The sequence below is a fragment of the Suricata suricatta genome, chromosome 1 (assembly GCF_006229205.1).
Source record: "Suricata suricatta isolate VVHF042 chromosome 1, meerkat_22Aug2017_6uvM2_HiC, whole genome shotgun sequence".
Lineage (NCBI taxonomy): Eukaryota > Metazoa > Chordata > Mammalia > Carnivora > Herpestidae > Suricata > Suricata suricatta.
Genome location: NC_043700.1, coordinates 94,976,969 through 95,004,627, shown reverse-complemented (window position 1 = coordinate 95,004,627; position 27,659 = coordinate 94,976,969). Strand labels below are relative to the sequence as shown.

Below are 27,659 nucleotides of genomic sequence, written 5' to 3'. Positions count from 1 at the left end.
TTTTCCAAGCTTATTTTCCTCTTTCTACTTTGTTTCTTTAGTTTTTTAAACATGAATATTGAATATGCAATTTCAAAAGGTAGTAAAGAAGACTGAATGGTGGTTGTTCTGGGCCAGTAGGTGCGGAGCAAACTAGGCTCAAGAAACATTTGGAATGTTTGTGATGTGTTAGTTGCCTACATTGTCTTCTTTTGGGCTTCAACATTAATCAGTGACTTCTAGAATTTAATTGAGGCTATATGTAAAGCACAGATGTTTATTGTTATAAGTCCAGTACAAATCATATTTGATGAATCCCCTCTTGGTTTTTATCTCTGCATTACAATTCCCTCGTTCTTTCTTATACTAATCTAAAGTTTTCAAAAATCTGTGAGAATGGGACCTTGGAATAAATAATGTTTGGAAATACAATTGAGAATATATTTTATAAATTCATCAAGTGAAACAATAGATATATTTAGCCCCAATTGATAAAAATCTACTGTGTGAATTGATCATTCGATATAATTTTTAGAATAACAAGAGTTCTGATTTTGCATTTTTTAAACTTCATATTAGATGAAATACTAGTAATTTTATAATTTATATTCCCTGGAACTTCAGACTCAAATTTTTGGCATTAGCTTATTCATGTAGAATCATCAATTCCTGTTAGACTTTTTATAGAAAACTATTTATTTGAATTAAAAATCTTTAAGTTTTAGTTTTCACTGAAAACTGGTGTGTTTGTTATTTTAGCAATGGTAATTTAACCAAAATAGTTTCATGAAACTTGAAATTTGAAAAGAAATTACTAGTTTCAACAAGTATATTTTAGGTAAATGGATTGGAGACAAATTGTGAGATGCTATGCTCTTCCCATCTGGAAGTTACTGTAAGATTTTGATAGCAAGTCTTTAAAGTTTCATTTCCTACGTAATAGTTTTTCAAGTAGCTATAGAAAATTATCCTATTAATGCTAAGAAGAAAGCACTTTAAGGGGTCTCTGATTATTAATTATTCTTCCTTATTACATGGTTTATACCCTCTTGATGTTCAGTGGTGGAAAGAAAATGAGATTCTTTAACTATGAGGTTAGATAACAGCAAAGACTCATTTTCTGCCCTCTGCTCATAGAAATTAAGAGGCAAAACTTTAGTTAGAGACCTGTGGTCTGATGGAGATAGAGTGTTCAGAAGTTGCAAGTTTGAATTTGAAGTTGGAGATCGTTGGGTTGGCATTTCTGTCCAATTTGGTTGAGTATCTGAAAGCAGTTCCACATTTCTTTATCAGGAAGTCAGGCTGACTCGTGATGAAAGATGATGAAGACAAATCCTAAACAGGGCTTCCTGTTTGCTTAAACCTCCAACCCAAGAGAAAATCGCTTCCAGTTTCTCTGTAGAATCATGGTAATATATTTTCTTTTCAGATTGTTAACAGACTGTTCAGCTTGTACTCAGCATTTTAATCATAGTGAAAAAGGTGAAGCTCAAATGACTGAATTCTCATTAGGAATCTGAAATTGGTTGGCCTGTGAAATTAACCTCTGCTTCTCATCCTCTTCTCTTTCTCATTATTCATTAATTCATATTAATTGATTTTCTGCTCCATGGACAGGTTTGAAATGGTTACTGTAATGGATATAAAAGAAAAAAATATAGCTTCTGTCCTCAGAGCTCACTGTTACTAAAAAAATCAGGTTAGAATACAGATGCAAATTTAAATTTAAAGATGGTAACTTGTCTAAATGAATGGTTAAGTTGTTCCCTTTTAAGATGAATACTTGTGCACAATGAAATTTTAAATATTGTGAATGATTTTGGAAATATTAAAACTAGGAAAGAGAAAAAGAAGAATTGGGGAAAAGTACAAAGTTTGTGGAAAGACTTAGAATTTTCCTAGAATTCTGGGACTTTCAATCTGTGTTTGGACAAGGGATTAAAAAAATAAGAAATTAATCTCAGCTTTATTTATACAAGAACAGTTTGATTTAAAGATTTTGGTTAAAGATCACTAACTATTATACTTTATGAACTGACTTGAAGGTTACTAATTTTTTTTATATTTCTTAGAATATTAACCTTACGACCAATATTAAACATAAACCTTATGATCAACCTTAAATTTTTTTTTTAAAAAGGAAGAATGGCAAGATTTTGCACTTTGAGTAATTAGTTTGAGAAGATGAAAGATGAAACTATGTTAAAATAGTAAGATAAGTTCTATAAATAATACAAGTCATTACAATACTTTAGTGCTAGTTACACTACCTCATGCCAATAGCTAATATATATTGAACATTTACTTCAATGACTACCTCGCTAAATGCTGTACCTGTGTTTCCCCATTTACCCCTAGGAATAGGGTTAAATGTGGGATACATTTTATAGAAGAAGAAATTGGGACAAAGGTGAAGCAGCTTTCCCATAATCAACCTTAGTGTCCATGCTTTAAACTTCTACTCGTCTTCTGAAAAACATTTTACTTCTTTCTTGCTTTCCAAACTTTTACCTACTTTCATTTCTTTTTTATTTTATCATTTCTATTGCCTAATTTTTCTCTTGATTTCTTAACCCCTCTTTTCACTTTCCCATAGCACATCCCCGGTCTGTCATGGATTTTCTTGTTTGACAGAGAGTTCACCGAATACTTCTGTTGCTGTTGTTTTCTTAATCAAATGTGTGGATAATAGATAACACTTTTAAGGTCTGATATAGGTATGAATATGCTAGCTACAAGTATTTTATTTGATTAGAAATTGAAGTACATATCAATGGAGCCCCGACACTATTCTTTTTCATAAAAAAGGCAGAAAGGTTATGAAAGAATAAGAGATATATTGTTTAGCACATTTGTCTGTACATGCACATGCACACACGTTGTTTTTCCTGGAAAACAAACTATAGAGTTTCTGCCCACAAAAGGTGGGCAGCAAGTTTGGTCATAGTGGATTTGAAGCCCAGAAAATTCTTTCTACCACAAGTCAATGTCTATTAGAAACACAAGGGTTTCATGTTCTTTTCCATCTACTTGCATCCATTCTGATATTTACTGTGGCAGAAGTCTTCTGAATTCTTAGCCTGCTGAAATGTACAGATAGTCTTCAGAAAATTTTCTTTCAGAACACGGCACTATCTTTACAATTTGGAGTGCTGGTGGAACTTGGTCATAATCAATTACATAGACCTTTAACTAAGATGTTCTGTAGGAAACCCATTGTCCTTTATGATGCTCATTATTTTCAAATGGAACGGTGATCAAGATAAAGGCCAGGGTGCCATTGGAGATAATATGCTGAGAAACAGTTTCATTGGAAAATTATGCTTCGAGTGGCCATACAGGCAATTCAAAGATGAATTGCCCTGATCAGACCAAAAAAAAAAAAAAAATCTCAAATTGCTCTATTTATCTTCTCAGTGCTTCCAAACTTTGTTATTTCAATGATTACGTAACAATTTGGCATACATGAACTCTCTGACAAGGTTCAGAATCTCAAATTGTGAGACTAAGTGTTTTTACATCATGCCTGCTTCTTGCTAGTTGGTCATTAATGATTTTGCCTAATATGAAATTCTGAGCCTAATGATTTCCCTCTGGCCATCTAAATAATTACCCAATGCGCCTAAAAAATGTATAAGAATGTGTTTTGATAGAACAGTAAGCAATATGTAATGCATAGGTTAATAAGAAATGATGCAGCAGAAGTGGCTTTTTCTGGACCCATGCTCTGTGATCTGCCCTGGGCAGTTTGTCAGTTAAGGAGAAGAGGTGACACCCATGGGTAGGGTTATAGGCCCCCCTTATCAAGCTGTTTTAATGTAGCTTAGCTGTTATCTCTTCTTTTAAACTTTTTATAAAGTTTATTTATTTTTGAGAGACAGAGGGAGACAGCATGAGCAGGGGAGGATCTGAAGCAGGCTCCAGCCTCTGAGCTGTCAGCACAGAGCCTGATGTGGAGTTCAAACTCAGGAGATCATGACCTGAGCTGGAGTAGGATGCTTGACCCCCGAGCCACCCAGCCACCCCAAGTTTTATCTGTTTTTTTTTTATAGATTTTTAAAATGTTTATTTATTTGAGAGAGAGAGAAAGACAGAGAAAGAGAGTGGGGGAGGGGCAGAGAGCAAGGGAGAGAGGATCTGAAGCGTGTTCCACACTCTGCCAGTGCAGAGTCCCATTAGGGCTGAATTCCAGAACCATGCGATCAAGACCTGGCTGAAGCCGGATGCTTAACCAACCGAGCCACCCAGGCGCCTCTTGTTTATTTTTTATATATTGACATCCACATGCAACTTTATTGAAAAAATAATCCTGCAGCTAAACTTGTTTAAACATTCACTATCGTAAATTAATATTTGATAACACAAAAAATGTCCACTTTATATAGCCTGAAAAAAAAACTGATTAGAAAACTAGAAGATGAAATCAATTTTGTACAAAAAGGTGGGGAAGGGAGAGCAAAACAAAGCAAAGAAAAACCAAATGCCCAAAAGGCTGAATATATTTACCAGATTGTTTTGCGTAATCTAAAATCTGAAAAAAAAATTAGACACACAAAAATGTAAATAACATGTTTGTATTGCTTCATTTGGCCAAGTTATTAAGGATTACAGGAAGAGACTGTGCTATTGCTTAAGAAGATGAGAAATTTATATTAAAAAATACTGCATGTAGCAGGAAGGGGAAATTGCCTCATTAATTACCTGATTATCTTATCGGGACTCTAATTTTTGGGTTTTCTGGAATGCAGAGCAGCCTTCATGAGCAGTGCTCAGAGTTGCTGGGGCAGCAGTTATCCAAGCTGAGTGATGTGCAACATCCGTGCTCACTCTGCGTTTGGGTTTCAGAAAATGAGTGTCTTCCTGGGTGCATTCGGTGCCATGCAGCATGAGAGGGCACGTTGTGCAGGACAGAGCCAAGGAGGGGCCGCCTTCCTCCATCTCTGCTTTTGGTCACCGCAGTGGGTCTTATTTCCACCCTCTGGGTTAGGGCAGTGTCAGACCCACACCCCTCCACAGGGCAGGCTTCAGATCCAGAGTAGCTGAAAGGGAACAAGGAAGAAATGGTCCTGGCTGAAGCCATTTTCCTTAAAGGTAGTTTTGAATGCTGCTTGCTCTAGGTGTTCAAGAGCCACTTCTTCACTCCATGAAGTTGTACTGTGATTACCTTTCAGGAGATAGGTTTTAGTTTCTTTATCTCTCTTTTATAGAAATAGGCATATAGAAATTTTATAATTCCAGTAAAAAGTCCCCATAGTCTATATTTAAAAAGAAAAGCAAAAAATGCTAAAATGCAACATGATGTATATAATTCAAAATATTTATGTTCCTTTGGACCTCCAGAAAGTAAATTATTGTGTGGAAAATATTTATTTTCCTAATTTGGCTGCAGGTTTGAGGCTTAATCCCATTGTTCTTTTCTCTGAAATCTCTGTGTTCAAAGTCTAATTTCTATTTCTTTATTTTCCAAAGCTATGATATTTGTGGACTTAATTTACACAACTTCTGAATGATACAACTGGTAGCCCAAATTAATATGATTTATTACAATTTTTTAATATCTCATAAGTCTTTTGATGTTAGAGGATAAGGCTTTAGAGTGTCTAGGCTAATGGCATGGAAAATAACCTGTATTCACAATAGTAATGACAACCACGATAATAAAATTGGTATCAATACCATAATTATCATCATCATCATCATCATCATCATCATGATATAAATTTTATGTTCTTTGAAAATAAAATATAGGGAGGAATTCTAGGTTCCTTCTCTACCCCCTCCTATGAGTTTCACAAAAAATATACATGAAATATGATGCTGACACAGCCTACTGGTGCCAATATTTCAACACAAATGACAATTGCAATCAAATTTTACCCACAGCCATTATAGAAAATCACCTGCCTTTTCTTAGATGTTCATGTTTTAGAAAACAGACACAAAAGAGTCCTAGTAAGCAGGATTTGTGACGTATTCAACAAAATCCACACTGAGTGAACAGTTTTCACTCGATGGCCCCTTGATGTTGCAGGCCAGGAAAGTGGGAGTGTCTGCCGGCTGAGAGGAAATGTTATACGTTTTAAGTAACATGTTATTTGATTTTGCATACATCACCTCATTTCAGTCACATTAATCCTGTAAAATAGATGGAGCAGAAAACAGATTTTTCTCCAGATGAATAAAATGAGATCTAAGCAGATAGGAGATTTGACCAAAATCAACACTTTTGAGAGGGCTATAAAGTTAGGAGTAGGACCAGACTATCTGGTTCCAGTCCGGCCCACCGCCATTCCTGGCTTCACTTTGCTGAGCTCCTGTGCACTCCTGTTCTTACTCTCTCAGTGGCTGTTCTGTCACCTGCAGCCCGTGGCCAGCACTGCACCTTTCACCAGTGGTCTCAAGTTTGGTGGGAAATAATAAGAGCTCTTTATAAACAAAGTTAAGAATCCACTCTTCTGGGGGCTCCTGGGTGTCTCAGTCAGTTGCGCATCTGACTTTGGCTGGGTCATGATATCACTGTTCCATTTGTGGGTTTGAGCCTCACATCGGGCTGGCTGCCGCCAGCAAGGAGAGGAGCCTGCTTTGGATTCTCTGTCCCCTTCTCTCTCTCTGCCCCTTCCCTGCTTGTACTCTCTATCTCTCTCTCAAAAATAAAGAAAACATAAAAAAAAAAAAAAGAAAATAAATAATCCATTCTTTTCTGAGCCTCTTTTTCTTCAGACATGGAAACTAAGATCCAGGTGCAAAAGTGGAAGTGGGCTGCAGCCTGGATGTTCTCTCTGCTCTCCCACAGGAGTTGACATCTGTGTGACAAAAAGGAAAAAACTGCTATTTAAAAACACAACTGGTGACAGCTACATCTGCCCCAATAGGAAGGGAGCATGTGTGGACTGGAGGTATGGCTTTTTATTTAGAAACTTCTTGTTGTGCCCTTTGAATGAAAAGGCCAGACTCCATTCCTCTCCCCTGACGGTGGTGTTGTGAGGCTTTCTGAGCAGCACGATGGCTGATCTATTCAGAAGGCTGCATGGGCTAAGGTGGCGGAGAACTTCTAAGAAGTGCTTGTGTCACAATGGATATCACTGGGAAGTGCTGTGATGCTGCCTCCTTTGCTGAACTCTGTTGGAGAGATAGATCCTCCGGTGACCGTCTCTCTGTGCGTGGTGTCTGCAGGGGGAGGAATTAGAGAGAGGGGTCAGTGGCATATATCTGAATCTCCATTGGAAAAATGAAAATAACAGCTGCTAGAGGTTAGAGTGTATTCTAGACTTCAGTGGGAACGAGAAAACTGACATAGACCATGGGGTATAAGCCACACAGATATGCAGAGATCTTGGGAAAGTAACAGCCTGACTGTTTGGGGTAAATCTGCCAATTTGATGGAAATCTCAAAGGTTATGCTGACTTCAGTTGACTTCCTGCGTACACAAAAAGGTGAAAAGTCATTACCGATTGCTCTAGAAAAACCTGAGATGAGGCAACAGCCAGTGAAGTACCCTGAGAAGGTTCTTAGGTTTATTGAACTGTGGATATAAAGAAATTGTAAACATCAAGTGGTTCAGTCTTCCTTTATCTCTTTCTCCTTCTCTCCCTTTTTGCACTAAAGGACTCTAAACCTAGATCATTGTTCAATGCTACCCAGGGCCAAATGGCCTGTTAGTGGACACAGATGTAGGATTAGAATCTGACAGTGAATTCAGAATCAGAAGCCTTGGTTCCAGTTGCTACTCCATTTTCTTATCTTTCTTGCCCTTTGAAGATCAGTTCTCTCTCTGGTAAAATGAGGAAAGTAAAATCCTATCTCAGGGGGTGTTTGGAGGGCCAGATAAGTTAATGTAGGATTTGAAAACTGTTAAGGAATGTTAACACATTTTATCGATTTGGGAGGTTATTTATGATGTCAACAATTATATGGAGAGGATTATTTTGGCTTTTCTGAAAAGCTGGAGCAGTGGTATAATTGAAGTGACCTCACTGTCCCTTGTCTGGACAAAGGTGCAGATTGAAGCAAGAGGACAGGTAGTGAAGTTTATAGAGGGACTTCTGGGGTAGTGATCTTTTGTGTCCTTGGTAGGCCTTCTAAATGATACTGTTTTTCTTTTCATTTTTTTTCTGCTGAAAAAATTAGAATGAAAATAAAATTCTCATTTTTCTTAAGGAAGCTGGGAATATTTCTTAATAAATCAAGAAGTTCAAACACACCATCCATAGTGGCGTGAAGTAAATTCCTATTATGTTTAATTGTGCCTGTTGGAAGTCAGAACTCCAGAGGACTCTTGATAGAGTAAGTCATGAGGAATAGTAGGGGCACCGCATTCTCCTTGGCTGTTAGGGCGAGGGGCTGTTCGGGGATACCTTTCAGTCCCTGTTAGGGCTGTTACAGCCACTTACTGCCTAACCTCCCCTTGCCTCCCTGAACAGTACCTGGGAGGCTGTGGGGGAGTGGGGATTCTGGGGGTGGGGGAAGAAGAAAGAGATTAGGGAATATAAATCAATATGGCATCATTCCCATAAGAAAAATAAACAGCTTCACTTTTATCTTCCTGATGCACTTTTGTATTTGGTGGGAAAAATGAGAAAGTTGAAGACATTATTTATCTTTAAATTTATCTTCACTTAAATTTTCAGTTTCCAATACTCTCTTAAAGCCTCTAACCATTTTAGTCTGAGTATTTTAGTAGAAGGAAATTTTCTTCTGTGAAGATACTCCCTGGACATGTCTGCCTTAAGGCCTGGAAAGAAGGGATTCTGTATTACACCCTGAAGCAGAGCTCCTCTGGCTCCCTGCTATTCAGCCAACTGTGGGGAAGGATCTACCCCTTTAATCACAGAGGCCAGAAAATACCAAAGGAGATGACTTTGGCGGCAGGTTGGCCGAGCCAACAATCAGTGGCTTCCAGAGTTCAACATGACAGGAAGTTGGGGGCTGCCACTCAGTCTGGTCATTAGTTAGGAACTACTGACACTGATGATTAGTCCTTGCAGCACTGGAGAATGTACACATATCTGGTTCAGGGGACAGAGAGGTCCCAGAACATCCCAGACATTTGGTCGTCAGCCCTTTCATTCCCCCATCACTCAGGAAAAGTGAAAAAAATGAAAGCAAAATAAAAAATTAAAAAAACACCCGAGTTGTTTCTTTCATTTTCCATTTCCTTATACAACACAATTTTTCAACCTTCTAATGAAATGCTAAGTCATAGATATAAGGATGTCTTATAATTGCACTTAGCCTCCTCTGAGTATGAGAAAATCAGGAAATAAACTACACTTTGATTCAGCTCTCTAAATAAAATGAATACTATTTCAAAAATATCAGTGAATTTGTGAACTTCTCCAAAAGGTGAAGAACAGTTATGACAGCATTATCTTGAGGTGATAGGGAGAGAGGCTGGTGGGAGGGCTATTAGCCATTGGGACTAGGGAAGTAACAACAGCACACCAACACAGAAATAAAGGTTGGAAACTGGCCTCCTGCAGTGGCGGCCACTTCCTTCTTCTGTCTGCTTAGCTGTACTCTGCAGACACACAATAATCACCCCAGCGGGTCTAGGGATCAAATGACGGCACTGCTGAAGGATTAAGAGCAATTCTATCCTCTTGGCTTGGACTTTGGAATTTTCATTAAAATGACCTTGGGTGTGGTGAGAAAGGAATTCAGGCACCAGGGATCAAATCTTAAACATCTTACCTGGGAAAAACAACCAAAGGGCCCCTTTTAGAAAGAACCCTTTTTCTGGGCCTCAAGCAGAGCTGTCACACTTGTTTTTCTAAGTGTTTCTCACATGGGATTAGCTCCAGATACGTGAAAAGTGAGGAGTTTAAGGGTCTTAGTTAGGTAGAATGAGGGGAACAAATAAACTATAGTAAGCTAGTAGCAGACCAGACTCTTTAAATTTTCCAAGCTTTGTAATGGTTGACTTGTCTGGAAACTGAAGTCCTTCTTCCGAATCTCCTGATCCGTTTGACCTCAACAGAAGAACTGGTGCTCCAACTGCTCTTCATGACCGGTTATTGTGAAGCAGACTGCCTACATGAACAGACCATGTCGGTCTTGCAGAGGAACAAGCTTGCAGTCTAGCAGATGTGGACAGATCTGCAGATATAGACCTGGAAGCTTGGAATGATAAACTGGAGAAGAGGTAGAGGCCTCAGGAATCTAATGATTCACCAAATGGGAGGATTCAGAAGACAAAGCAACTTGGTGATGACTAACAAAGTTTGTGAAAAGAATGGATTTTTCAGAGTGGTTCAATGTCCTTGGGCTAATGGAGTGGGCTAAGAAGAGGAAGGCTAAGCCACAGCAAGCCCTTCTCCTAAGGTCACTATGAAATCAGCACACTCAGACTAGGAAGTGGCAATGACTAGAAACTGGAACAGGGTTAGACTGCACGGATGGACAGATTTGCAAGGAAAGTTTGCTGGTCTTTGTCTATGTCCACTGACAGTCAGTTCAGGCTACTATAACATTATGACAGACCAGGTGGCTTAAACAACAGAAATTTATTTTTTTACAGTTCTGGAGGAGTTTCCAGTAAAATTGTTTTTTGGTGAGAGCTCTTCTCCTGGGTCATGAATGGCTGCTTTCTCATTGTGTCCTCATATGAACTTTCCTTGGCATATGTACATGGAGAGAAAGGGAGAAAGATCTCTCTCTCTCTCTCTCTCTCTCTCTTCTTTTTCTTCTAATGCCACTAATCCTATCAGATTTGGGCCACACCCTTATGACCTTATATCAAAAACAGTCACATTGGAAATTAGGGCTTTAACATATGAATTTGGTGGTGGTTGTGGGGATGCATTTCAGTACCCAGCATGCACCAAGGTATAGATCTGGATATCTACCATATCTAGGATCAGCCATGCTCAGCTCTTAAACAAATGGAGCTCACCTTGATCATGTGAGCAGTCTTCTTTTCCCATCCATGGTTAGAATGATGTAAAGATGGGAACTCGTCCTATACTGATGATCAGAGTGCAAGCAATTAAATTTTGCCTTTGAAATGCATGAATAATTATGGGCTATAGACTCATATTTTAACCACTTCAATTATCATTATCATTATCATCATCGTTATCATTATCATAGATACCTCTAAGATAAAGTTTGTGCTAGATAAAGATATATATTGTTTGTAATCTTTTCTTGTTTGGGAGACCAAGGAAGTGAATAGCTCTTTGATGACTGAAGCCATAAAATACTACAACTCAAGTTTTGGGGCCCAGATTTTTAGCTTTGTGGATCAGAGAGCTAGAGAGAACATTTTGTAGAGTGTGAAAGAGAAGGAAGCAAAATTACAGAGACAGATTGAGAAGAGGATCAGAGATATGAAGGCTGCATGAACTACAGCTTTAATTTTACTCATAGGTTTTATGGGATACCATTTTTCTTACTATATATATATATATTTTTTTTTTGCTTAAGTTACATAAACTTGAAATGCTTGCATAAAGGAGTATGAACTAATATATTTAAGCTAACACTTTTTGTAAAGAAAAAACTACAAAGAAAGAATAAAGTAATAAGAGATGACTTATAAGAGGATATAGGAAAAATGGCTCATCATTCCATTCTTGCCTAGAGTAGAGCTTCTAAACCTGTTTTGGGATGAGATAATTTTATCACTAATTGCAAACCAAATTAGAAAACCATATATCCCTACCTATAGGATTGTCCCCCCAAATGTGTCTGATTGGGACTACTAAATGGGTGTGTATACCTGTATTATAATATATATTATACTGTACTATACTATACCATTACATTATACTACATTCTTATACTATTATCCTATATTGTAATAGACTTGCTTGTTTTTCTGCAACTTGTGAATGTCCATACCTCTCCTTCCTCTCCATTTTTGTAAGTTAAAAAGAAGAAAGATTTGGCTTTTTGTGTGTGTTATATTTCACACTGTATTTATGTAATAATAGAAAATTATAACTTAATGAAAGCATCATATTAATTGTCCATCCTGGGGGAAGGAGTTCAATATTTCCATTAAAAAGAAAGTCAGTAGATACATGACTTTGTAATTAGAAAATATGGAAGAATTTACACATACACTATTATAAGTGAATTTAACAAGGTCATTGGATATAATGCCAAAATGTGAAAATCAACCATATTCCTATGTACCAGCCAAAACCAAACAATAAATAAAATTCTAAAAGATATGTGCAGAAAAGAATTAACAAGGTTGGCCTTTAGCTATTGTCTGGGAACTTGGATTTCAGGAGAGTTTCAAACCACAATAGGAATTAGATTCACTGTGCCCAAACTGTGCAAACAATGTGGTTTATTCTGAATATCTGTTTTCCTTCTGGGAGTCTGGAATTTTGATATAATGGACACTGGGTCTCTAATGAGCTTTCCTAGTAGACAATATTTTGCATGTATGGTGAAACTTATTGCTAGGAACAAGTATGATCAAAGATATGCAGGGGGAGGAGCCAAGATGGTGGAGAGGAAGGGAGCTCTATCTATCTACCAAACTGAGAAGGACATTACTCTCATCTGCAAGAGTGGAAGGAGAAAATACAGACTCCAGAAAGAAGACCACCTCAGAGATACCTGAGTGAGTGAGTGCGAACTGGGGAGATTGGAAAATGGGCTGGCCTGAGAAGGGCAGGGGAGGTGGGAGCCCCAACCCAACACAGGGAAAGTGCATGGAACCCCTGAGAGACAAAGGGAAGAGAAAGAGAAACTGAACACACTCATAGTACTGTCTCTAGAGAAGATATAAAGAGCGTTTAACCCTGCATGGAGAGAAAAACTATCACTTTGTATATAACCGCTGGGCAGTGTGAATCCTGAACCCAGGTGGCACAAGGGAAAAAAACAGCCCCTACCCCTGTGCGATCCCGGCAGGGAGTCGGCAGCCACTGTAGTGGCTGCAGCTGCAGCTGTGGGAGTGCGCACCTCATTTCCACAGCGCATCTTGCCTCCGGCACTGGCTGTGCGAATCCTGAATCCCGAGTGCTAACACGGGAAAAAATAGCCCCCACCCCTAGGTGATCCCAGCAGGGAGTTGGCGACGGCGGCTGATGCAGGAGCGCGCACTTCATTTCTGGCAGCATCCTGTGCCTCAGGCAGTGGCAGCATGAATCCCTGCTGGCACCAAGAGAAACAACTCCCTGCCCCTATGTGATCCCTGCTGGGAGTTGGCGGTATCGTCTGTGGAGGCACGAACTTTGCCTCCGGCAGCGCAACTTGCCTCCAGCAGCGGCAGCACAAATCCTTGCCAGCACCAAGAGAAACTGCCCCCTTCCTCTATGAGATCCCGGCTAAGAAGCCAGCAGACAAAGCAAGTACATCTCATCTGTGGTAGCATAAAAGTGCATGGACTAAGATTCTGTAGTGAGGCAGGCCTGGAAATTACAGCGTGGCTCAGCTGCGGCACAAGGAGAGCAGACTCCTAAGAGTGGCTTGCAGCACTTAGTCCTGTGGAGCTTGGAGCACCTCCATTTATCTCTTCACAACCACCAAGGTGGGGCCTCTGAGAGCATCCCCCAAGACCTACCTACACCAAACCACACCTATCTGTGAGGGGGAGCTGCTGCTTTTTTGTACTTATTTTTTATTACTATTACCTTTTTTACTTAAAAAAATTTTTTTTTAATTATACTCTTTATTTTCCTTTTTCTTTTTCCCTCTTTTTTTCCTCTTGCCATTGAGATATATTCTCCCTTATCTCATCCTTATCTCTACCCTCAACTGATGATACACTTTTAGACTGTCCATTGTCCTTTGTTGTCTCTGCCACCTTTATTTTTTTCTTCTCTTCTTTTCTTCTCTTTCCTCTCCCTTTTCTTTTCTTCATTTCCCCCTTTTAATTTGTTTGTTTGTTTGATTTGTCTGTGAGTTTGCATGCTTCTATTCTCTGCATGTTTGTCTGTCTCTTTTCTTTTTCAGGACTACCCCAAGAAACAAGCCAAAGTATGCATGACAGAGAGTCCCAAAAACCGCTGAGTAGGGAAAGAAAATAATCAAAGGCACAACAAGAGAAACTGAGAGACACCATTAAAAGAACATTTCCTGAAACGACAGGCCCTGGACAGTCAATAAACCCCATTTAACAGCAATACTAACAGGTGCACAGTGCACAACAAGCTTTTTAAAAATGACAAGAGACAGAAAACTAGCCAAAATGACAAAACAAAAGAAATCCTCCCTGAAGAAACTCCAGAAAGAAGTCACAGCGACAGAACAGCTCAAAACAGATCTAAACAACATAACTGAATAAGAATTTAAGACAATTGTCATAAAATTATTGCTGGGCTTGAAAAAAAGCATCAGAGAAGCTACTAATAGGTGTGATGAGTTAAAAAAGGCTATAATGAGGTGAATAATAAAATGGAGGCAGCCACCTCAAGGACTGAAGAGGCAGAGAGAATAATAGGTGAATTAGAAGACACAGCTATAGCAAAAGAGGAAACTGGGGGAAAAAAAAGAGAAATTGATTCAGGAGCAGGAAATGAGAATTTGAGACCTGAGTGATACAATCAAATGAATAACATCTGTATTATAGGAACTCCTGAAGGGGTACTGGACCAAATTATAACTGAGAATTTCTCAAATCTGGGGAAAGAAATAGACACTCAAATTCAAGAGGAACAAAGAACCCCCTCAAGAAGTAATTTGAATCGACCTTCAGTGCGACATATCGTAGTGAAACTGGCAAAATGTAAAGATAAAGAGAGAATTCTGAAAGCAGCTAGGGACAAAAGGGCCCTAACATACAAAGGGAAACCTATCAGAGTGGTTACAGACCTATCTAATAAAACATGGCAGGCCAGGAAGGAATGGCAGGAAATCTTCAATGTGATGAACAGAAAAAAACATGCAGCTGAGAATCCTTTATCCAGCAAGCCTGTCATTCAAATAGAAGGAGAGATAAAGGTGTTCCCAGATAGACAAAAATTGAGAGAATTCATGACCACCAAACCAGCCCTACAAGAAATCCTAAGAGGGACTCTATGAGGGAAATGTTGCAAAGAATACAAGGTGCCAGAGACACCACTATAAACATGAATTCTATGGAGAACACAATGGATATAAACCCACATTTTTCAATAATAACACTGAATGTAAATGGACTGAATGCTCCAACCAATGACACAGGGTAGCAGAATGGATAAAAAAAAAAAATCCATCTATTTGCTGTCTATAAGAGACTCATTTTCGACCTGAAGATACCTACAGGTTGAAAGTAATGGGATGGAGAAATATCTTCATGTGACTGGAAGCCAAAAGAAAGCCGGAGTAGTCATACTTATATCAGACAAACTGGACTTTAAAGTAGAGGCAGTAACAAGAGATGAAGAAGGACATTGTATAATAATTACAGGGTCTCTCCAACAGGAAGAGCTAACAATTATAAACATCTCTGTGCCAAATTCAGGAGCACCCAAATACATAAAACAATTAATCACAGACAGAAACAATCTTATTATTAAGAATGTGCTAATGGCAGGGGACTTTAATATTCCACTGACAGCAATGAATAGATCAACCAGACAGAAAATCACTAAAGAAGCAATGGACCTGAATGACACATTGGAACAGATGGAATTGATAGATATATTTAGAAATCTGCATCCTGAAGTTAGGAAATTCATCTTCTTTTCGAGTGCACATGGCACATTCTTCAAGATGGACCACATACTGGGGCATAAAGCAGCCCTCCATAAATATAAACGGGTTGAGATCATAACATGCACACTTTCAGATCACAATGCTATGAAACTTGAAATGAACCACAGGAAAAAGTCTGGAAAACCTCCAAAAATGTGGAGGTTAAAAACCACCCTACTAAAGAATGATTGGGCTAATCAGTCAATTAGAGAAGAAATTAAAAAATATATGGAAACAAATGAAAATGAAAATACAACAGTCCAAAATCTCTGGGACACAGCAAAGGCAGTCCTAAGAGGAAAGTATATTGCAATCCAGGCCTATTTCAACAAACTAGAAAAAGCACAAATTCAAAATCTAACACAGCACCTAATGGAACTAGAAGGGGAGCAGCAAGAGCACCCCAAACCCAGAAGAAGAAAAGAAATAATAAAGATCAGGGCAGAAGTAAACAATATAGAATCCAAAGAAACAGTCGAGCAGATCAATGAAACCAAGAGTTGGTTCTGTGAAAAAATAAACAAAATTGATAAACCTCTAGCCAGACTCCTCAGAAAGAAAAGAGAGAGCACCCAGATAGACAAAGTCTTGAATGAAAATGGATCTGTTAAAACCAATCTCTTAGATATACAAGCAGGTATTAGAGATTACTATGAAAAATTATATGCCAACAAACTGGACAAGCTAAAAGAAATGGACAAATTCCTAAACGCACATGCACTACCAAAATTCAAACGAGAAGAGAAAGAAAGCATGAATAGACCAATAACCAGTGAAGAAATCGAATCCATTATCAAAAATCTGCAAATGAATAAGAGCCCAGGGCCAGATAGATTCCCAAGGGAATTCTACCAGACATGTAAAGCAGAGCTCATACCCATTCTTCTCAAATTATTCCAAATAATAGAAATAGAAGGAAAACTTCTAAACTTATTCTACAAAGCCAGCATCACCTTGATACCCAAACCAGATGGAGACCCAGCAAAAAAAGCGAACTACAGACCAATATCCTTAATGAATACAGATGCAAAAATACTCAACAAGATACTAGCAAATCGAATTCAACAGCATATAAAAAGAATTATCCATCATGATCAAGTGGGATTCATTCCTGGGTTACAGGGCTGGTTCAATATTTGCAAATCCATCAATGTGATACATCATATTAACAAAAGAAAGGATAAAAACCATATGATCCTGTCAATGGATGCAGAAAAAGCATTTGACAAAATACAGCACCCTTTCTTACTAAAAACTCTTGAGGAAGTTGGAATAGAAGGGACTTATTTAAACATTATAAAAACAGTTTATGAAAAGCCCACAGCTAATATCATCCTCAATGGAGAAAAACTGAGAGCTTTCCCCCTGAGATCAGGAACAGGATAGGGGTGTCCACTCTCACCACTGCTGTTTAACATAGTGCTGGAAGTCCTAGCATCAGCAATCAGATAACAAAAGGAAATAAAAGGTATCAGAATTGGCAAAGAAGAAGTCAAACTTTCACTTTTCGCAGATGACATGATACTCTACCTGGAAAACCCAACTAACTCCACCAGAAGCCTTCTAGAACTGATCTATGAATTCAGTAAATTTGCAGGGTACAAAATCAATGTACAGAAATCGGTTGCATTCCTATACACCAATAATGAAGCATCCGAAAGAGAAATCAAGAGACTGATCCCATTCACAATTGCACAAAAAAAACCATAAAATATCTAAGAGTAAACCTATCCAAGGATGTAAAAGACCTATATGATGAAAACTATAGAAAACTTATGAAGAGATTGAAGAAGACACCAAGAAATGGAAAAACATTCCAAGCTCATGGATCAGAAGAATAAACATTGTGAAAATGTCATTACTACCCAAAACAATCTACACACTCAATGCAATCCCCATCAAAATTGCACCAGCGTTCTTCTCAAAGCTAGAACAAACTATCCTCAAATTCGTATGGAACCACAGAAGACCCCAACTAGCCAAAGTTATACTGAAGAAGAAAACCAAAACGGGAGGCATCCCAATCCCAGAATTTAGCCTTTACTACAATGCTGTCATCATCAAGACAGTATGGTATTGGCACAAAAACAGACACATAGACCAATGGAATAGAATAGAGAACCCAGAACTGGGCCCACAAATGTATGGCCAATTAATTTTTGACAAAGCAGGAAAGAGTATCTGATGGAAAAAAGACTGCCTCTTTAGCAGGTGGTGCTGGGAGAACTGGACAGCAACATGCAGAAGAACGAAACTAGACCACTTTCTTACACCATACACAAAAATAAACTCAAAATGGCTGAAGGACCTGAATGTGAGACAGGAAACCATCAAAACCCTCGAGGAGAAAGTAGGAAACAACCTCCTTGACCTCCACCACAGCAATTTCCTACTTGACACATCCCCAAAGGCAAGGGAAATGAAAGCAAAACTGAACTCTTGGGACCTCATCAAGATAAAAAGCTTCTGCACTGCAAAGGAAACAACCAAGAAAACTAATTGGCAACTGATGGAATGGGAAAAGATAGTTGCAAATGACATATTAGATAAAGGGCTAGTATCCAAAATCTACAAGGAACTCACCAAACTCCATACCTGAAAAACAAATAACCCAGTGAAGACAGAAGACATAAACAGACACTTCTCCAAAGAGGACATCCAGATGGTGTACAGGCACATGAAACAATGCTCAACATCACTCATCATCAGGGAAACACAAATCAAAACCACACTGAGATACCACCTCACACCAGTCAGAGTGAATAAAATGAACAAATCCAGAGTCTATAGATGCTGGTGAGGGTGTGGAGAGATGGGCACCCTCCTACACTGTTGGTTGGGAATGTAAATTGGTGGAGCCGCTCTGGAAAACAGTGTGGAGGTTCCTCAAAAAACTATCAATAGAACTCCCCTATGACCCAGCAATAGCACTGCTAGGGATTTACCCAAGGGATACAGAAGTGCTGATGCATAGGGGCACATGTACCCCAATGTTCATAGCAGCACTGTCAACAATAGCCAAATCATGGAAAGAGTCTAAATGTCCATCACCTGATGAATGGATCAAGAAGATGTGATGTATATATATATATATATATATATATACACACACAATGGAGTATTACATGGCAATGAGAAAGAATGAAATCTGGCCATTTGTAGCAAAGTGGATGGACTTCGAGGGTGTCATGCTAAGCGAAATAAGTCAGTCAGAGACGGACAGATACCATATGTTTGCACTCATAGGTCTAACAGGAGAACAGGAGAAACCTAATGGAGGACCAGGGGGAGGAGAAGGGGGAAAGAGAATTGGGGAGAGTGAGGGACATAAAACCCGAGAGCCTGTCGAATACTGAAAATGATCCAAGGGTTGAAGAGGGAGGGTGAGGGGGAAAAGAGGTGGTGGTAATGGAGGAGGGCACTTCTGGGGAAGAGCACTGAGTGTTATATGGAAACCAATTTGACAATAAACTATTAAAAAAAAGATATAATTCACATACCATAAACAAAGATACATAATATATCTATATTAAAAACTTAAAAATATTACTGGGAATAATCAAAGAAAGTCTAAATAAATGCATGTTTATAGGTTAGAAGATTCAATACTGATAAGACTTTAATTCTTCCCAAATTAATCTATAAAGTCAATGTACTATCCAAAAAAATGCCAGTAGCCAGTAGGTTTTTTGGAGGAGGTTAAATTTCATAAGCTAATTCTACAATTCATATGAAAAGACAAAAACCTAAGAATAGCTAGGGTAAACTTGAATGGGATATAGCTAAAGCATTTATGCTATCCGATGTAATGGTTTATTATAAGGATATAATAAGTAATTGAGATAGTATGATATTGGTATAAGAATAGAGAGACTGACCATTGGAATGGATAGGGTCCAGAACAGACTTACACATTTATATAACCAAATGGTCTATGACAAAGGTAACACTGGAATGTAGTGGGGAAAAGATTATTTTTTTGATAATAGGTGCTACATTAATTGGATATCCATATGAAAAAAATGTATTACACACCACATATATAAATCAATTCTAGACAGACTACAGGTCTAAATGAAAAAGATAAAATAATAAAATATTTGGAGAAATATATAGCTGAATGTCTTTCTGACTTTGAAGCTGGTAAACCAGTTGAAACAGGAATCAAATACCATAACAATGAAGAAAATGGTGATGCAATAGAATATAATAAAAGTGAGAACTCTTTATGCAAAGACATGATTATATACTGAAAAAGCATGTGTAATACATGCATCTAACAAAGGACTTGTACTCGTAATATATAACTAAATATCACAAATTATCAAGAAAAAGATAACCCAATGAGAGAGTGGGCGAAAACTTTACAAAAGAGAATATTTAATCATGCAATAAACAAGAGAAAAGGTGTTCAATTGTAGAAAACATGCAACTACCTCTTCGACCTTGGCTGCAGCAACTTCTTCCTAGACATATCTCCAGAGGCAAAGGAAATAAAAGAAAAAATGAACTATTAGGATCTGATCAAGATTAAAAAAAAGAAACCTTTTGCACAGTGAAGGAAATAATGAACAGAACCAAAAGGCAACTGACAGAACAGGAAAAGATATTTGCAAGTGATATTTCAGTTAATTTTAGTAACCAAAAACTATAAAGAATTTATAAAGTTCAATACCCCAAAAGAAATAATCCAGTGAAGAATGGGCAGCAGAGATGAACAGACACTTCTCCAAAGAAGACATACCTAACAGACAGATGAAAAGATGCTCAACATCACTCATCATCACGGAAATACACATCAAAAACCACAATAAGAGGCCACCTCACTCATGTCAGAATGACTAAAATTAACAATTCAGGAAACAACAATTGTTGACAAGGATACAGAGAAAGGGGAACTGTTTTGCACTGCCGGTGGGAATGCAAACTGGTGCAGCCACTCTGCAACACAGTATGGAAGTTCCTCAAAAAATTAAAAATAAAGCTACCCTACAACCCAGCAAATGCTATACTAGGTTTTTATCCAAAGGATACAAAAATGTTGATTTGAAGGGCACATGCACCCCAATGTTTATAGAAGCACTATTAATAATAACCAAATTATGGAGAGAGCCCAATGTCCGTTGACTGATGAATGAAGATATGAGACACACACACACACACACACACACACACACACACACACACACACACACTGGAATATTGGTTGGTGATCAAAAAGAATGAAATCTTGCCATTTGCAACAATGTGGATAGAACTAGAATGTATTATGCTAATGAAATATCAGTCAGAGAAAGACAAATACCATATAATTTCACTAATACGTGGAATTTAAGAAACAATACAGGTGAACATAGGGAAAGGGAAGGAAAAATTGGGTAAAAACAGAGAAAGAAGGAAACCATAAGCAACTCTTAACTACACAGAACAAACTGAAGGTTGCTGGAGGGATGTTGGGTAGGGGGTATGGGCTAAATGGGTGATGAGCACTTGTTGGAGTGAAAACTGGGTGTTATCTGTAAGTAAATTCTATTCCTGAAACCATTATTACATTATATGTTAACTAACTTGGATTTAAATAAAATTAAAAAATTAAAAATAAAAGACATAAAGAAATGTAAACAACCTCCAAGAGATACCACCAAGATGGCTAAATGAAATTATGGAAAAAATCAAATGCTGATTAGGGCATTAGATCTCTCATATACTGAAAGTTGAAGAATAAGTTTGGTACAAATGGCTTAACAATATCTATTAAAGGTGAGCACATGTATATCGCATGATCTGGTCATTTTATTCCTGAAAATATGCATTCATATGATCACCAAAGTAGCCTATTCACATAGGCAACAGTTAGAAAATAATGAATGTCTGCGTGGCTTGATTAAGCATTTGATTCTTGATTTCTGTTCAGGTCATCATTGCATGGTTCACGAGATTGAGTCTTGTGTTGAGCTCTGCGCTGACAGAGTGGATCTTCCTTGGGAAGATCTACATGAAAGGTCTACATGATATACAGCAATAAAAGTGAGTCTTACATGCTGAACATAAAAGAATCATACTTGATGGTTCCTTTTATAAAGTAGGAAAGTAGGTGAAACCAATCTGTGGTGTTATGAGTCAGAATAGTGGTGCTTTGGGGATGAATGGGCACTGGAATAGGCACTGGAAAGAGAGGAAGGGGGGACATTTTGTGATGTTGGTAATGATTTGAAGGCACTTGTATGGCTGTGTTTAATTTGTCAAGGTGCAGCAAGCTGTACACATATGATGCATGAACTTTTCCTCCTATGTGTTTTTTCTTCAATGAAAAGTTAAAAAACAGGCTTAGGGATCCTTCTTTTGTTTATCACTAATATATTCATTTATTCTTCATTAACATAATTCTTTCCACATGTAAGACATGGTCCTAGTTGATGGAAATTAACAAATAAATACATGTGGTCTCTGACATAATGGAGTTTTTAATTCCTTGTCACTGAAGTATAAGCACTATAAATTATTACAAACTCCAAAGGGATATGTTACAAGGGCTTTGGGGGTACAAAACGGGGAATAACTGCACAGGAGTGGGAGCAGAGATTAGAAGCCACTTCATGGAGGATGCAATGTTTAAGGAGAGTTTTGAAGGGTAAGAGTTTCTTATAACCCAGTACCTTTTCTGCTTTGCCCTTTGATATCATTACCTTTTAAACTATGCAGCACATTAAGATTATTTGGGCAGCTTTACAAAAATCAATGACAGAACTCCATCCCTAGGAATACTGATTTTAATTGACATGGAGTTGTAACCTGGGCTTCAGCATATCTTCAGTTTTTAAATGATTTTAATGTGCAACTAAGGCTGAGAATTTCTGATATAGGCAGACAATGTGAGAAAGCTATTCCAGAAGAAAAGAGAGGAATGAGACAATGACAGGGAACTGATTTAGCAAGGCTGTATCACTGGGTCCAAGTGGGGAGATAGGATGAGATGGTTAAAAAGGGTCCAAATAAAGGACTTAGAAACCAGCCTGTGGAAGCTGGATCTTCTTCAGTAAACAAAGGGGCCATATTGGAGTTTTATAAGCTGATGGGTAAAATGATCAGACTTGCAGTGAGCTTGTTGGAAAGATCATGCTGGCTGCAGTCTAGAGAATGAACCAGAAGGGGCAAGACAGCTTGCAGGGAGATAAGACTTTAATTATCCTTCTTAACACCATTTTGCAAGTTTTTGCATCTTTATGTGTGTCCTTACTTGTGAGTCCATTTTCTTTTCCTTTTTTGACTTTAAAAATGCATTTCCCTCAGCTTGGAATGCTTCCAGCATGCCCTTTTGTGTAGCAAACTACTATTTGTCATCTAATCACAGTTTAAACGTTACCTTCTTTGGGAAACTTTTCTTACCCCCTCTAAGAAAATTATCCAAAACATAGAAATAAGGCAAAAGAGGGGCAACATCCATCAATAGCATTGCTTAGCTCTTCACCAAAGGATGATTTAATTTTCTAGAACAATGCACTTGTGTCAATTTTATTATTATTTGGTTAAAGCTTAGAAACTGAAATTACATATTAATTTCTATATTTCTGTGTATAGATCTTTCTCAATTTATGACAGGATTCCATCCAAAGAAACCCATTGTAAGTTTAACACAGAGTAAGTTAAAAAATGTGTTTACTATGCCCAACCTACCAACCATCATAGCTTAGCCTACCCAGCCTACCTTAAACATGTCCAGAACACTGGCATTAGTTTACAGTTGGCTGAAATCATCTAACACAAAGCTATAAGAAAGTTTTGAATAGTAATTATTGAATACTGTACTGCAAGTAAAAACCAGAAGGGTGGTATGAGAACAGAATGGTTGCAAGTCTGTCAGTTGTATTCCTTCACGATGGTGTGACTGACTGGGAGCCAGGGCTCCCTGCCACTGTGCAGCATCATGACAGAGTTTGCTATCTCAGGTAGCTAGCCTGGGAAAGGATCAAAATTCAAAATATGAAGAACAATTTCTACTGAATGCGTATCATTTTCATACCATCAGAGAGTCCAAAAATCATAAAACGGAATCAACATAAGTTGGAGGTGTCTGTAATAAAAAGGATAACCCAAAGACTATGGTTTTATTGCCCTCTAGGCATTAACTAGTTTTGTATCTAACTAGCAATCCTATTCTAAATCCTTTCTTCCTTCCTCATATAGTTAACATGTAGTGTTACATTAGTTTCAGGTGTACAATATAGTGACTCAGCAGTTCTTTACGTTACTCAGTGCTCATCATGGTAAGTGTACTCTTAATCCCCTTCCCCTATTTCACCCATCCTCCTACCCACCCCGAGTCTGGTAACATCAGTTTATTCTCTGTAGTTAAGAGTCAATTTTCCAGTTTGTCTCTTTTTTCCCCCTTTGTTAATTCATTTGGTTTCTTAAATTCCACAAATAAGTGAACTCATGGTATTTGTCTATTTCATTATATATATATATATATATATATACATATATATATATATATTTACCTTCTTACCTTCTTTATCCATTCATCTATCAGTGCACACTTAAGTGGCTTCCATAATTTGGCTATTATAAATAATGCTACAATAAATATAGGAGGGCATATATATTTTAAAATTAGTGTTTTCATATTCTTTGGATAAATTCCAGTAGTGGAGTTATTGGATAATATGGTAATAATATTTTTAATTTTTTGAGGAGCCTCTATACTATTTTGTACAGTGGCCACACCAGTTTGTATTCCCACCACTAGTGCACAAACATTCCTTTTTCTCTACATACTTGTCAACATATGTTGTTTCCTGTATTTTTGATTTTAGCCATTTGACAGGCCTAAATTTCTTTTTACAAAATGTTTATTAACATCTAATTCTTCACATGCTCTTTGAACCAGATTTTCTTCTTACCTGTCTCCTCACTAATGCATTAAATAAGATGTTGCCACCTATTTATTCCATAACTCTATGAGAATCCTGTCTTTATATTTTTGAAAACTTGACAGTCTCTAAGATCGAGTTAAATCTTGCATCCTACCGAGTGTTTAATCTCATCATAACCTATACTCTACTTCTAGTTATCAGAATTATTTGACCATTCCTAATTCACTTGATCTGCCTTCATATTTCAGAATGTAATGTTGTAGAATCATGTATATTTTTGTTCTAATTTTTAAGAAACTTTTAAACATCTGCTTTTTTGAAGTCTAGTCACCTGAATATGTCATGTTTTTTCCTTGACTTTCATGAGCTCTAAAGGTGACAATTTCCCATTTAACTTTGCCTAAAATTTTCCATTGTTGATAAGAGTTTTTTCTCGAAGAGTGATTGTTCTAGTTGATGCTTAAATCTATAAATTTAACATAAGAACCGACTTTGTAAAATTCTTGACAATTGACAAATGAGTTGTTAGATCCTCTGCTGATCAAATTTCCTTGTGAATAAAACCTGGATGTTATTCATTTTGATAATACATAAGATTTCAGTAGAAAAAGACACATATGCTTATTAAAACAGGGATGGGGTGGGTGCCTGGATGGCTCAGTTGGTTGGGTGTCCAACTTCGGCTCAGGTCATGACCTTACAGTCCGTGGGTTTGAGCCCCGTGACAAACTCTGTTCTGACAGCTCAGAGCCTGGAGTCTACTTCAGATTCTGTGTCTCCCTCACTCTCTGCCCCTCCCCCTTGTTCTCTGCTTCTCTCAAAATAAAATAAAGACATAAAAAATTTTAATAAAAAGGGACATGAAGGTAGAAATAAAGACATAAAAAATTTTTAATAAAAAGGGACATGAAGGTAGAAAAATGAATAGTTCTGCTGCTCAGAGAAAACCATTGGTTAAAATTCAAATGTTATTTGAGTTATTTTTTTCCTGTGCTAATTTTTCAAAAAAAATAATTGTAATAATATTGCAGATATAACTTTTATATCATATGTGTTTTCCACTTAGTATTACATATGACTCTTTCCCATACTATACTGTTATAAATATAATACAAATATAAATATAATTTTTAAATAGCAACACTCATAACCCTGAAGGGAATTAAACAAGGTTCTTACTTGTCTTTTCTTGAATTTGCTTGAATGTGATTAAATTGTTTGATTTAAATTATTTATGAAACTAGCAAATTTTCATTCAGAATAACAGTAAAAATATTCTTCAATCTATGTGAAATATTTAATGGCTTAATTATAAATTCTGTGCAACCAAAGGAAAAGGAAAAAAAAGAAAAGAAATACCGGGTAGTTTTTAAAAAACTCCACTATGATGTTCTTACTATTCTGAGTGAGCAGACTTCTTCTTCCTTTCATGTGGTCCCAGGCACTGTAGGGGTTAAGAAAGAGCTATAATCATTATAATTCTGAATAGATGAAAGTCATGTCACATTTCCAATTATCTTTCTTCACCTGTTTGTCATTTTTTTTCCTTTTGAAATCCCAATACCTTAATTCATTATGATTCTTGTCTTAACTGTCACCCAGGGTCAGGGCTAGAGATGGGCCAGAGGTGCCTAAGGTGCACAATTTAAGGAAGTATTCACTCTCAGGGTTGTCCAAGTGCAGGGTCAACACCTGAGACTGAGTGCTTCTTTCAAATTTGTGCTCTAGGTACCTCTCTTCCTATGATCTCTCCTCTTTATATAAGTGAAATTCCTTGGGAGCCGGGCATGATGTTAGCCTGACCATGAGTGATTGACTGTTAATGTTGCTGCTATGAGTGTAGATAAGGGACCAGCATTACCACCTGGGAATTTGTTGGAAGCACAAAATCTGGAGCCTCACTTTATACTTACAGAACAAATATTTGCATTTTAGAAAGATCTTTGGTCATTCTTATACATGTTATATTCTGAAAAATACTGCTCTAGACAATTGTCATTGTGACAGATGTTGCAGCTTCAGGAAATATTTTTGGTGTATGGACGTCATTGATCCGTTTTGGGAAGTAGCAATTGGGATGGAAGGGACGGTCCAAAGAGCTTATAATATTTGCATATTTTATTATGGATTCATATATGATCTCCAATGAAACAAAAACTTGAGATGGTAGACTACTCTTTAGCATAAATGCATCTAGCTTTGGAAATCTCCATTTACAGTTCTTGTTTCTTTCTCCTGACTTTACTATTGGTTTGAGTAGCTGCAGTATTAGACTTCAAATACATTTTAGTTTTCTGCTTCCATATAGTTGACAGTGATATGTAAAAAGCTTTTTTTCACCTATGATTGTCAGCCAAGATGAAGGTGGCTAGACTTCCTTCCATCACCAGAATTGACTGTATTCTGTTTGCACTTATGTATGAGAATATACATGCATATGCACACACAAAAAATAGAAGTTTGGTTTTGTTATGCCTATAAGAAAATATTCCCAGCACCAAGGTAAGCAGGATTAGATAATGTTCTTGATTTTCAAGTGAGATTTAGCTAGCCCCAGTGTCATTGATTTTATCTTCCTCTTTTTGTTGTTCTCCAGAAGATTTCTAATAAAATACATACTATAACTCTAGTTATAATATTAATCTCATCTCTTGCAATGTTGATTACAGTGGGTTGGTTGCTTCACCTGTTTTATAGAGGGCAGATGGGAAAATTTTCCCTTCCTTGGATCACCTTTTATTTTATTTATGATGCAGGTGCTTTATTACTTGGTGTTGTAAATACTGGTGGAATTGAGTTTCAATCCAGTGGTGGCAGAGTAGCTTGTATCAGATTTACTCTCCTACAGATAGCAATCATAAATCCTACAAAAAAAATAGAAGGAAAAAAACCCTTATTATTTGCAAATACTGGAGAGCAAGCAGGGACTGAAGGGAATTAATCCACTGAAAGGTATACAGTTCTCTGGGTGAGATCTATATTTTTGTGTCTTGTGTTATTGTTGTTGTTCCTAAGCATACCACCCAGACTACAGACTATTGTCTGGGCAACTAGTACTTGCACAAAGCTGCAGTCTTATTGGTTTGAAGTATAAGGAGGACAGAGTTTGGGGCTATAAAAGTAATTGGAAATTTAGGGGGGAACCTTGTAAAGGAGGGAGCACTAAACTC

General features: G+C 37.5%; 1 long non-coding RNA gene across 1 annotated transcript in view; it reads left to right on the top strand.

Moving 5' to 3' along the window:
- Positions 1-1,293: 1,293 nt before the first annotated feature.
- The window catches only part of LOC115273342, a 64,401-nt gene continuing 38,035 nt past the window's right edge, over positions 1,294-27,659 (top strand). The window contains exons 1-3 of the long non-coding RNA XR_003900789.1: positions 1,294-1,388; positions 6,773-6,875; positions 21,531-21,643. This is a non-coding gene — a long non-coding RNA (uncharacterized LOC115273342). The remainder of the gene's footprint in view (positions 1,389-6,772; positions 6,876-21,530; positions 21,644-27,659) is intronic.